We start from the raw sequence: 11,449 nt of genomic DNA, 5'->3' as shown, positions 1-11,449 counted from the left end.
ACCCGACCTTCGGCCTTCCGATTCCTTGCTCTAGTCTTGGGAGTCTTGGCGAGTCCTTGAGGATTCCTCGAGCTAAGGGGGGTACGACCTCAAGATAGGAGCTCCGACCTGGGGGATGTTTACGGACTAACCATGATTAGTTCGAAGCTCGGCCTGCTAATCAGCCCGTGGGAAAAACAGGGCGTACATCTGCCCCCCAAGCTCCTGCTCGTGGTATATGACGTCGTATATAAGACCATAGCAGGGGCTTTTAGACTTCCCCATAACTCTTCGCATTCCACTCTTTATGCAGGCGCCTGATACGTGGCACACCGTGGGTGGTGACGGTACGTCTTACGAGAATCGCATTTAATGGCCTAGCCTATGCCCAGCCGTCGTTTCGTATTTCGAGTGGAAGGCCTCGGATCCCTCATCAGGGCCATCCAAGAGCCTTCTACATGTGATCCTTCACGCATATAAAAAGAGGGTGGCCACCCTACGCACGGGCCACCCTTTCATTCGAAATTTTTCAAACCTCTTTTCCTCTTTCCTCTCCATATTCCAGAAGAACGAAACCCTTGACCCTGCTGCTGCCATCTTCATCGTTCAAGAAGCTTAGGCGCACAGATTTCTCCGAAGCTTTGGAATCTACTACACCGACGAAGCTCCTACCAACGCAACACTCTCGTCTACCTCCCAGTCATACACAGTAAGTTTCCTGACCCTGCGTACTTTGAAAACATGCTACTGCAGCTTAGGGAACACGCCTCATAAGCGGTTTTGTAATTTTATGCCTATTGAAATTTTCCCCCCAAGGTAAATTCTATTTTGAACCTCCTGACACATGAATTCCGAGTAATCTGGGATCTGTTGGGAGTATACGCGAGTGTTCACTGAACCGCGTGGTTCCACTCTCCACGAGCTAGGCTTACCTCAGCTCATGCAAATAATAATTGCTTCTTCCTCCTGCTTGGGTCGCCTTTTCTAAAGTGTTTTATTTTGTTCGCTAGGCGACCAGATGGCTCCAAAAAAGAATCTTCCCCAGAAGAACGTTGGAAGCTCGGCCTCCCAGCAGGAGAAAGGAAAGGCGGTGATGCCTAGCTCCCCGATCCCCCGTTTCGGGCCGGCAGTGGAGAAGGAGGTCAAGGTGGCCCCTGACGCATTCTTTAAGGAGGAGAGAATCGTCTCCAAGATAACCGATCAAACGAAGATTAACAAACTCTTCCTCACTCACAATATCGCTCTGGGGAAAGCCTTCGTCATAGCCCGACCTGCTGCAGAGGGCGAGCGGAGCTGCTCGCCGCTCGACGAGTCGTTCGCGGCCTGGAGCGGTGAACACTTTAAGGCAGGGGCCTTCCTTCCCCTAGATCAGTACTTTGCTGATTTCTTGAACTTCGTGGGGTTGGCCCCATTTCAGCTCCCCCCCAACTCCTACCGTCTGCTGGCAGGGTTGAGGTACTTATTCCAGAAGCATGAGTGGGAGGTCCCCACTCCTGTGGATATTTTATATTTCTTTTGCCTCAAAGCCAGCCCGGACCAGCGGGGGCGAGGCGACGGGTTTTACTATTTAACCCGTTTTCCCAACACGGCGGCGGTCATCGAGCTGCCCAGTCACCCCAATGATTTCAAGGACTAGTTCTTCATGTCAACTGGGTTCCGGAACTGCGAGCACCACTACTTCAATCGTCCTCGTAAGTGCTTCCGTCTTTAGCTCGCCTTTTAAGCGTTATTTTAGCTCCTCCCATACTCCACTCTGACTCAAACTAATCTTCCAGCCATCTTCGCAAGGACCGAAAAGTCAGTGACCCTCGGGGGCCAATATGACACGCTGGCGGGCTTGCCCCCCAGCGAGAAGGATTATCGCGCGCTCGTGACGGACGAGACGATGGTGTTCTGCAAGCTGATTTTTCCAAATCAGACCTTGAACCTAAAGAGGCCCCGGGGGCCGCCTCCAGCTCGGGACACCAGGCCTATCAACGTGGAGGAGGTCGCGGAAGATGAAGACGAGGAGGACGAGGTGACGAAGTTCCGCTCGTGAGGAGCAGGAAGAGGACTTTGGAGGTCGCCCAGAGGACGGGCGAGGAGAGGATCCAATCCGGAGCAGCCGCGGGTCCTTCTGGCCAAGGTATCCCTTATTTGTTTAGGAGTCTAGATAGGGCCGCTGCAGACCCCCGGCTGGCTAGGTTCAATTCTAGGCAGCTCGTCCATCGTCACAGGAGCAATCCGGACCTGAACACACTTCTGCTCCATTGTGTCGATCGGCTCGTGCTAGATCACCAAGAGAGCCGGCCTAGGGGTACCGTAGTAGTAGACAATACCCTAGCCTTTAGGTCGATCCTTTTCCAAGAGTATGGGAAAAACCTACGAACATGGTCATCACTCCAAAGGGGTATCTATGCTCCGGGGCTTAGGCAGTACGTAGGAGAATCTAGCCCGGAATCGGATCCGGAGCCAGAACCTGCGCCAGTTCGGGAAATAATCGTCTTAGGTTCTTCCAGCTCGGGGGGTAGGGTTCCCTTAGTATTCGTATACTTTTTTAGCTTTAACATTTTGTCTTTATCTGTGTATGATTGTTAACTTGTAATAACCATGCTCTTTGCTTGACAGAAGAGATGTCTCAGCCCGAGGGGAGCTTGCGAGGCGCAGTCTTCAGGGGAAACCCCTCAGCCGGGCCAAGACTGAAAAGGCTCCGGGGGTCCAGGAGCACTGCTGGGACCTCCACCAAGTCCCCGGCAAAGGAGAAGGAGAAAACCCCACCAGCCCAGGACGCGGGAGCGATTCTTCTTGCTGCCGGAGCAGGCCAAATGCCTCCGCCACCTCAGCGAACTCCAACCGTCACCCAGGACGCAGGGACGGAGCTCGGGACTCCGTCTGCGGTGGCCTCCGATGTACGCATCCCGGTCAATCCCCAAGACCTGGAGAAGATCCCAGAGGCCTTCCGGGGAACGGTGTACGAATCGGCGAACTATGCCGTTAGCCATATCTATAAGTTCACCGAGAAGGAACTCCGGACTATTGAGACAATGAGCCCGGTTGACGTTATGGACTCTTCAATGAGCATGACCATAACGGTAAGCTGCCCTATTCTTTTAAAGCTTTTACCATTACACTCCGCCTTATTTTTCCTCTGAGCCAGTTTATCTTTCATTCCTCACAGGGTGTCGTCGCCCTTCACCGGAGCATCATCAGGGCCAGAACTCAGCTCGATGACATGAGGACCGAGCACCAGGCCACCCTTCAGGAGGTTAAGGCGACTAAGGATGCCCTGGCGACCTCGAAGGTCGAGTTGGAGAAGACCCAGGTCGACTTGGAGAAGACCCGCTCGAAGGTCCAGGAGCTCAAGACCTCCCTTGCCACCTCGCAGGCAGACCTCGAGGTGGCGAAGACTGAGGTCCAGGTTGCCCTGGAAGCCAAACGGGCCACATCGGAGCAGTCCCTGCAGGACCTGTTCTATCACTGCTGGGCTTTCAACCTGGAGGCTGACTTCTCCTTCATGTCACCGAGCCTTTGGGCGAACTTGGTGGTGAAGTTTCAAGCTCGCCTTGAGAAAGAGGCACCGCCCTCAGAAACTGGGGAGGCCTCTGGCGCGGCGGAGCAGGGTGAAACAGCGACCTCCAAAGGGCCAACTGACGGGGCCTAGGGCACTTTTTCTTTCTGCCTTGGAGTATTTTTAAGTTCTCTTTTTTTTTTGTATGTAACCTTTGCATGAGGTGTTTTCACCTCGAGACAATTTGCCTTACACCTTTAACTCATATTTTTTCATGCTTTTGGCTACAATATATATATCTTTTTGATAAACTTAGTTCGTGTTAACCGCTATTTATATCTCGAGCTCTTTGAAAAGAACAGCGAGCGATAAATAGATTTACATCAACGTCTAAGTTTTATGACCCAGTTAAAACCAGGAACTTATTTAGAAAACTTAGTTCGTGTTAACTTTTATCCATATCTCAAGCTCGTTAAGAAGAACAACGAAAAATGGATTTATATTAACTTCTAAGTTTTGTGACCCGGTTAAAACCAGGAGCTTATTTAGAAAACTTAGTTCGTGTTAACTTTTATCCGTATCTCGAGCTCTTTAAGAAGAACAACGAAAAATGGATTTATATTAACTTCTAAGTTTTGTGACCCGGTTAAAACCAGGAGCTTATTTAGAAAACTTAGTTCGTGTTAACTTTATCCATATCTCAAGCTCTTCAAGAAGAACAAGGAGAAATAGATTTAAATCAACTTCTAAGTTTTATGACCCGGTTAAAACCAGGATAGGACTTAGTTAGCGTTAACCCTTATCCATAGATAAGGATCAACATCTAAGTCGTTAAGGAGACCTGGTTATATCCAGGTACCATATGCCCCCCAAGTAACTGGGAAAGGGTCTTTCGTGGTTACTTTAAGATTACAATTGCAAATATGCGTAAAAAGCTGATTTTTATTAATACATAGAAAGTGGCTTTCCAGGCCTTACAAGTGGATCATTGATAATATTTCTTTAAGTGGATGGCATTCCAAGTCCGTGGGACGGTCCCTCCATCAAGTCGAGATAACTTATAAGTTCCCTCCTTGATGACTTCGATGACCTGGTAGGGTTCTTCCCAGTTCGGTCCCAAGACTCCATCTTTGGGATCTTTTCCGGCCAGGAAAACTCTCCTTAGGACCAAGTCGCCAATGCTAAAGGCGCGTTTTCTGACCTTGGTGTTAAAGTAGCGAGTGATCTTCTGCTGATAATGGGCGAGCTGGAGTTGCGAATCTTCTCGCCTTTCATCAACTAGGTCTAGGGAATGGCATAGGAGCTCATGGTTCTGACCTTGGTCGTAGGACTGGACTCTATGCGACAGAACCTTAACTTCCACGGGGAGGACTGCTTCACTCCCGAAGGTTAGGGAGAAAGGAGTATGACCCGTAGGAGTCCGATGCGAGGTCCGGTATGCCCATAGGACCTGGGGGAGCTGTTCCGGCCAGACTCCCTTTGCTTCATCTAATATTTTCTTGAGGCTCGCCTTTAGAGTCTTGTTGACAGCCTCGACCTGGCCGTTCGCCTGAGGATAGGCCACGGAAGAGAAGCTTTTCACAATTCCATGCCTGTCACAGAACTCGGTGAACAGGTCGCTGTCGAACTGAGTGCCGTTATCGGAGACGATCTTCTTGGGCAGGCCGAATCGACAGATGATGCTTTTAACCACGAAGTCAAGCACCATTTTAGACGTGATTGTTGCCAACGGCTCTGCCTCGGCCCACTTAGTGAAGTAGTCGATGGCGACCACGGCATAACGGACCCCGCCCTTTCCAGTGGGCAGGGCGCCCACTAAGTCTATTCCCCAAACGGCCAAGGAGCCGAGATCATTTTTAGCTCGACCGGAGGAGCTCGGGTAACCGAAGTGAATCGCTGGCATTTTTCGCAGCTCTGTACGTATGAAATCGAGTCTTTGGACAAAGTTGGCCAATAATAACCTTGCCTGAGAACCTTTAAGGCCAAGCTTTGCCCCCCAGTGTGGTCTTTGCAGAATCCTGTTGTAATGCCCCGAATTCCCCGATGAGTTTAACGGCATGAATAGTAGGCCGGGAGGGCCATACTTGCTTAATTATGTTATTAATCGATTAAATGCATGTATATGTTGATTATATTATGATATGATGTGAAATGCATGCATATGAGTCCATATTTACAATTATAGGGGTATGATGATAATTTGGCCCGTTGAGGGTAATTTGTGTATTTGGGTGCATAACTTGATTTGTGAATGAGATTCTATTATTATGGAGATATATTCGAGCTAAGAAACATGAGACGGTTATTTTTAGTGGATTAGCGGTTTTACCATAATGGGGTCAATTTTGGGGTAATAGAAATGTTCATTTGATGATAAATTGGGAATATTTGAGATCAGGGTGAAATTTTGGAGGTTTTGACTATAATGTCCCCGGGGGTGTTTTCGGGACCCCGAGCATTAGGTTTTATTTGAGGTTACTTAAGGTTGAAGTAGCTTATCAGATAGAACATACGATAGAAAACCTTCCGTTCTTCCTTTTCAAAGTTCGTTTCACCGTTTGAGCCTTTTTGACGAAATCTTGAGTTCTAGGAGTCGGAATCGAGTGAGGATCGAGGCATAGCGATCCTAGGGAAGATTAGAAGCTTCTTAACCGAAGGATTCGACGGAAAACAACCCAATTGAAGGTAATCGAAGTTTAAGTTTTGAGTTTTTCCGAGTTTCTAAGCTTTGAATTGATTTTGTGAATTGTCGAGTTTTCGGTTCGTTCGAGCCTTGGGTTTTGAGGGTTTTGATGCATGGGGAAGCTTGGGAACTTTGTCTTGATGATTGGGGAATGTTTAGGGATGATTTTGGAGGCTTTGGAGGGTTAGAAACGCGGTTGGGAATGGCCCAGGGTGGAGTGCCGCGGCCCTGTTCTTGAGGCGCCGCGGCCCTTCTTTGAAGAAGCAGGTGGAGGCCTTGTGCCTGCTGGGCGCCGCGGCCCTTGATGAAGGGCGCCGCGGCCCTAGCCTCTGGGAACCCTGGGGGCCGCGGCCCAAGGTGCTAGGGCCGCAGCCCTTGCCCTGTTTTCGCCCCGTTTGCTCGTTTTGACCCCGGAAACCTAGTTTTAGGCCTCGGGAGTGTCCTTGCTACTTGGATTAGCTTGGATTGATCTCTTGGAGGTTAGATAATGGTTTGAGACCCTTGATTATCTTGATTATTAATGGTATCCCAAATGTGTTGTGATTAGGTAACCGCTAAAGGACTAAAAGCTAAACCGTTCTCAGAGGTTGTTCTTTTGTTCATTCTAGCTCGACTCAAAGGTAAGAAAACTGCACCCAAAGTGTGACATGCATGGATATTTGTGAGGCATGTTGATTGTATAAATATGGACATGGATTGAATACAGAATCGACAAAAGTGTTAGTATCAGCTGTGAGGCTGTGACTTACTTGTCAGGCTCGGCAGTGTTACTGGACACAGGTCAGGAAGCGCTGACTTACTTGTCAGAACGGCCTTAGCGTGAATCACGCAAGCCAACAGAGATTAGATCTAATCGACCTTTAGCATTGAATGACTCAAGGAGCATTAATGCCTGACCGACCCTGAGGGTCGATGAACAAACAGAGCCTGGAGGCTAGTGGCTTACCCATCAGCCACTCTCTCGCTACAAAACAGAGCTTGAAGGCTAGTGGCTTACCTATCAGCCACTCTCTTGCTAGAAAACAGAGCTTGAAGGCTAGTGGCTTACCCATCAGCCACTCTTCCGCTACAAAACAGAGCTTGGAGGCTGGTGGCTTACCTAGCAGCCACTCTCCCGCTAGAAAAGAGAGCTTGGAGGCTAGTGGCTTACTCAACAGCCACTCTCCCGCTAAAATCATGTGATGTTCATTTGCTTGTTGAAAGCTTTATGTTCAGTATGATTATAATGATAATCATTCGATAGTGTTATTGAAAAATGTTATGTTTTCTTGCTGGGCCTTGGCTCATGGGTGCTATGTGGTGCAGGTAAAGGGAAAGAAAAGCTCACCTAGCCTTGAGTGGGGAGCTGATGTGGTGGTGTGTACATATGCGGCCGCTTGACCGCCACGGTCATGGTGTTCTCAGAGGAACTAGGGGGTTTACCCTATTTTTGCCGCTTAGGTCAGCGGGATTGTAAATTTAAAACTGTAATGACCATTTTGTACTGAGAACCACTTGTAAATGTTTTGTTTAGCTCTGCAGAGCAGTTTGTAATAAAATCTCCATTTCCTTTTTATTGGTTTTGTACCTTAACCTGTTAATCATACTTAGAGCACGTTTTTGACCAAAGGACTCAGGCAATGAGTCAAATTTCCGGTCCACCGTTCACCGTAACTGTTCTGGGGTAGCCAGGGCGTTACACCTGTTGGGTTTTATGCCCTTATAAAACCATGTCGGACATGTAGCACGATTTCATATTATCAATAAAAGTAGTAGAAATCATTTAGTTTGACAACTGTGTTGCTTGCTTGTTTTATTACATGATTATTGAAATTAATACAAACATTTATAAAATCCTGAACATATGGATAGTTACAATTATAGTGACTAGGTCACAGTGGATTATAGTTGTAATTATATGTTCAAAAGAACGAGTCCTAAGATTAGATCAGTGCATTGGATTTTCACTGATTAGGCAATCTACGATATGATCTACTTACACATTTAGGGTGTGATGTCTTGTCCAAGGCATCGACCAAGTAGATAAGATCGGATGTATTTAGTTACATCGGACTAGGACCGATATTGATTATTGATTGATAAATAAGTATCGTTGTTATCAAATCCAATCAATGTCACAATGTTGACCATAGGTTAAGTCGATCATAATTCTGAGTGATAATATTCTTCTAATTATATTATTTAAATCTTTTGACTTGTTCGTTACCAGCTTACCCTACGGTCTAGCCCATACTTACATCTTGGAGATTTAGTAATGAAATTGAGTGGGAGTATTATTCATAGATATGAAATCTATAACTTCTGTATGAGAAGTGAAAAGATGATTTCCTTAATTGCTTTGTTCAAAAGGTTAAATGATTGAGATCTCATTTCTGTGATTAAGTTCACGGAAATATCATTTATAAGGAACTTAGTGGGAGTTAAGGATAAAATACTGATGAGGGGTAAAACGGTAATTTTCACCCAGCTTGTTAGTAAGTCATCGATAGAGGATTGACTAACTGTAATGGTTATAACAATGGATAACGTATTTATGATTTGGAAAATACGTTCTATGAATTCAAGAGTTCAATTCCAAGTCTATAGTGGAGTCACGAGGAATTAATAAGGTAGTGAAATTATTCGTAAATAAATTCACGGTAACTTATTGGAGCTTGATTTCATGGATCCATGGTCCCCGCATCACCTTTGAGTAAATCATCTAGAATGTCTCAATTAATTGATTTAATTATCAATTAGGATTTTTTTAAAGTTGACTAGGTCAATTTTGGAAAATTTATAGAGATATGAGATTTAGAGAATAAAAGAGAATCTTTGGGTAAATTTATTAATATTGATAAATTGGTGTCAATATAAATAAATAAAAATTAAATCAAGTTTCAAATTATAATTAGTTAATTTGAATAAGGATTTAGTTAATTAATTAAAATAAATAAATGGTTTTGAATTTAGGCCCAATTGGGATTTAAATTCAAAATAAAAGTATTGGGCCCAAGTCCATTTGTGGGAAGGCTTTTATCTTTTTGTTTATTATTTTAATTAATTCAAAATTTAAATTTAAATTTAAATAAAGCCCATTAAGTTGTCTATATAAGGAATATGATATCTAGGGTTTTCGAAAGTCAGTCTCAGTTGATTTGGGTAAGTGAAAACCTAGACACTCTAATCATTTCTTAGCCACTCTCTCTTCTTCTTCTCTGCAAGATCTCTATCTCATGTGTTGAGAACCAGCCCACACTAGTTCTAGGTTGATCAAAGGCTTGGTGAGGAAGACTGTGTTGCTGATCTTGTTCAATCTCTTGATAATACTCTGCTACAGAAAGGAATCAAGGGTTAGAGAGATTGAAGGAAGGAGTTGTTCCAGGTCCGCTGCGTATTCGTAAGTTTCTACATCATTGTGTTTATGTTAATTTACGAATCTAATGTTCATATGTATGTCGTGTTATTCTATGTTTCTATTATGTGTTTGGAAAAATAATAGGAAGCATGCATCCAGATTTAAACTTTAAGATCCTACAAATCCTTCGTGAATTTCCTGCAGGATGGCCTTCGCTTCACTTGGAAGAACGCACCGGAGGAGAGGTAAAGAGTGCCTACGTCGGTACAACACTCCATCGACTATCGTATATCTCGGAGCATGATATAGGACTCGTCGCGCGTCGTTATGTCCCTCAGGCAGTTTGCCCTCGACGAGATATTCAAGAATGGGGGTTATCCAGGTTGGCCTGGCGTCGATCATCTCGACCTCTGCCCGATATCCTTCTATACTTGGTTTTTCCAAGAATTCTATTGGCACCAATCCCAGGGTTTTTGTCTCTCTCGAGGTGGCGAGCTTGGCAAGAGCATCTGCATTGGCGTTCTGTTCTCGAGGTATCTGTTCGATCGATCCTCGCCCAAACGCGGACAGCTCGGCTTTTACCTTCGCCAGATAGGCGGCCATCTTGGGTCCTCATGCTTGATATTCGCCCAAGACCTGGTTAACCACGAGCTGGGAGTCACTGAAGCACTGGACAGAACTCGCCCTTAACTCCCTGGCTATCCTTAGGCCGGCCAGCAAAGCTTCGTATTCCGCCTCGTTGTTGGAGGCCTTGAACCCGAACCTTAGCGCCGAGTGGAACCTATGTCCCTCGGGGGATATCATAATGATTCCGGCCCCGGAGCCGTTTTCGTTGGATGAACCATCTACAAAGATCTTCCACAACGATTGGGGCAAGGTGAGCTGAGATGAGTCCTCCGCTGGATTCTCCTGGAATCCCGCGCATTCTGCCACAAAGTCGGCCAAGGCCTGACTTTTTATGGCAGTTCGCGGAGTATAGAAAATCTCAAACTGACTGAGTTCGACCGCCCATTTTAACAAACGTTCCGATGCTTCAGGCTTTTGCAAAACCTGCCTTAGAGGTTGATCGGTCATGACGTGTACCGAGTGAGATTGGAAGTAGGGCCTGAGCTTTCACGAGGCCGTGATTAGGCAGAACGCCAATTTTTCCATCAGCGGGTATCGTGATTCTGCCCCGAGGAGTCTCTTGCTGATGTAAAAGACTGGCTTCTGGACTTGGTCCTCTTCTCGTACTAGTACGGCGCTAGCCGCGTCCTCAGTGACGGCCAGGTAGAGGAAAAGAGGCTCTCCTGCCTTGGGCTTGGATAGCACGAGCGGTTCAGCCAGATGTGCCTTCAGGTCGGGGAATGCGCTTTCGCATTCTACTGTCCATTCAAACTTCTTGTTTCCCCGAAGCAGGTTGTTGTAGAAGGGCAAACACTTATCGGTTGACTTAGAAATAAACCGGTTCAGTGCGACCACTCTCCCTGTCAAGCCCTGGACATCTTTCCGTGACCTAGGTGAAGGAAGCTCGAGCAGTGACCTGATCTTGTCGGGGTTTGCTTCGATTCCTCGGGTATTAACTATGAACCCCAGGAATTTCCCGGATGCGACACCAAAAGTGCATTTCTGGGGATTGAGCCTCATGCCATATTCTCGTAGTATTTTAAAACATTCTTCCAGGTCAGAAACATGGTTGTCGGCAGTCTTTGACTTGACGAGCATGTCATCAACATACACTTCCATGTTCTTTCCGATCTGGTCCGCGAACATTTTGTTTACTAGCCTTTGGTAGGTAGCTCCGGCATTCTTCAGACCGAACGACATGACCTTGTAGCAATAGACGTTAGTCGGGGTCATGAAGCTGGTGTGTTCCTGGTCCGCCGGATTCATCGCGATCTGATTGTAGCCTGAGTACGCGTCCATAAAGGACATGAGCTCGTGCCTCGCCGTGGCATCCACCAGTTGATCGATCCTTGGCAGT

Source organism: Humulus lupulus, chromosome X (assembly GCF_963169125.1).
Source record: "Humulus lupulus chromosome X, drHumLupu1.1, whole genome shotgun sequence".
Taxonomy (NCBI): Eukaryota; Viridiplantae; Streptophyta; class Magnoliopsida; order Rosales; family Cannabaceae; genus Humulus; species Humulus lupulus.
Note: the sequence above shows the minus strand (reverse complement) of the source record.